The sequence below is a fragment of the Arachis ipaensis genome, chromosome B03 (genome assembly GCF_000816755.2).
Source record: "Arachis ipaensis cultivar K30076 chromosome B03, Araip1.1, whole genome shotgun sequence".
NCBI lineage: Eukaryota > Viridiplantae > Streptophyta > Magnoliopsida > Fabales > Fabaceae > Arachis > Arachis ipaensis.
The window spans coordinates 82,468,651-82,471,291 of NC_029787.2; the positions used below are offsets into that span (position 1 = coordinate 82,468,651).

General features: G+C 36.0%; 1 pseudogene; it reads right to left on the minus strand.

The window, feature by feature from the left end:
- On the minus strand, positions 840-2,160 carry LOC107633335 (annotated as a pseudogene).

Sequence of the window (2,641 nt, forward strand, 5' to 3'; positions counted from 1 at the left end):
TCAGTCCGAGTTACTTTCTTAGTAAGAGGATTGGAAGAAGAATGGGGTAAAGAAGAAGATGATGAGGATCCCCAATGGAGAGACGTCTAGAGAGTGTTCGGAAGAATTTAGACATATTTTAAAAATATGATATCATTGCCCTCCTTTGGTTCAGAAAGAACATATATATTATCACTAAACTATCACTCAAATTTTTGGATCTGGGAATTATAACTCTTTTTTTTCAATCAATCTTTAGATCCATAGCCACCAGGAGTTCTTACGTTCAGATCTTATCACTTTCAAGAACATCGTCAAATTAGGACCATTCCAAAAAAAATGGTAAAAACTGGTTAAATTCGGTCAAACCAGCAAGAACCGGCAGTCAAAAACCAGTGCACGTACATGGTACACCTGTGTTGTTGAGCGCAGCACTGAGGCACTCTAGTGACGCGCATGTGGCCATTGTTTCTCTCTGAATCAATAACACTATAAGATCATCTCTAGTAGGAACTCATTCCAGTCCCTATTTTATGACCCACCTGTCATAAAAAGTAACTCCACATCAGCTTTTGCATCATAAACAGTAAATAGGAACTCAAAGCAAAACATATTTCTCTTCTCCATTAGGAGGAACTAACTTTAGTCCCTATTGTGGTCCACTTAATTAATTAAAATATTTAAAATTAATGTAATTATTTTTTTAATAATATTATTTAAATTAATAAATTTAAAAATAATTCACTATTAAAAGATATTAATATTAAAAAAATTCATATGTAACAATAATACACAATATATAATTCGGGATTACACTAATTTGTAAAATTACTTAATACAAAGAAAAGCATAATTAAGCTCTATAGTTGACGACAAGCATTGTGAAATTGCCATATGTGTTCAATCAAGTCCTCTTTCAATTGTCTATGCTGCTGCCTATTTCGAAGTTGGGCATTTCTTTGGAGAAATTGATGGTACGGTGCAAAATCTTCCTCTCCTAAATGAGGTTCTGATAAGCCATTTTCGACATCGTCATACTCTAAGCCTTGAGCAAAATTTTCTGCATAAGTGTCTCTTTCATTCTCAACAATCATATTATGCAATATAATACAAGCTCTTATTATGGTGCCAAGCTTCTTCTTTTCCCAAAAGCGAGCTGAACCACGTATAATTGCAAAGCGTGCTTGCAACACTTCGAATGCTCGCTCCACATCTTTTGTTTGCCCTTCTTGATACTGTGCAAATAACTTGCGTTTCTCCCGTTATGGCTTTGAGATTGATTTGACAAATGTGGCCCATTCAGGATAAATACCATCTGCTAAATAGTATCCTATAGTATAATTATTACCATTAATAATATAATTTACCTCCGGAGCACAGTCATTTAGAATATCATCGAACACTGGAGAACAACCTAACATGTTGATATCATTATTTGAACTAGAAACTCCAAAGAACGCATGCCATATCCAAAGGTCTGCAGATGCTACAACCTCAAGTATTATGGTTGCAACCCCACGATAACCACTCATGTACATACCTTTCCACGCCTTTGGACAACTTTTCCATTGCCAATGCATGTAGTCAATGCTACCCAATATGCCAGGAAAGCGACGACCCTCCGCCATTTGTACCAGGCGTTGTACATCATTTGGGATTTGGTTTTCACAAGTATTCATCCTTGAACACCGAAATGACACCTTCAACAAATTTTTCCAAGTATTCAATTGTAGTGCTCTCGCCTATGCGCACATAATCATCAACAACATCAGCTGCTACGCCATATGCTAACATCCGTATCGCAGCGGTGCATTTTTGGAGTGGTGACAAGCCTCTTCTTCTAGTTGCATCAACCCTCTGTTGGAAATACGGAGAGACGTTTGAGAGAGCGTCTACTATTCGAAGGAACACATGTCTTCTCATTCGAAATCTCTGTCAGAAAATGTCAGCATTATACACCGGTTCATCTGCAAAGTAATCTTGGAAAAGGCGATCATGTCCTGCTTCTCGATCTCTGTTGATCCATGTAAGAGGAGTTGGGATAGAGCTTCTATCAATATCTTCTTCTTCTGAATCTTCGAATAAACATTCATCGATCCAATGATCTATGAGTGTGTTATCTTGCCGTCTTTTTTTGCCATACAAAGCCTCATTAAACATATCATCAAAATTTCTAGCCATATCTTGAAATGTAATTTTTAGTACTCTTTCGAGGTGAGAAACAAGAGTTGAAATGGAGTTGCAGAGTCATTGATAGTTGATATTTATAAGTATGTCTCCAACAAGTACCTACTTCTCAACGGTTAGTTTTACAACGGCTACTTAACGGATAGTTTTGCAACGGCTAATTAACGGATAGTTTTGTCTTGTCTAAATTTAAAATGGCTAGTTTTGCAATGGTCACTTTCATGAACAATAACGGCACAATAATATTGACTAATTTGAAAAGTTACATCAGAAATAAATAAAACAGACTACATCACATACCAATAATATGCAATAAAAATAAGAACATATTACGTAACTCTACGAATACAAGGAACCATTAAGTAAACCACTTAGCGATTATTTTCTCACATGCAATCTCATAAAGAGCTCGTCATTTTTCACTCATTGTAGACGTGTCAGCATTAAGTATTTTCATATCCATTTCCCTTTCCAT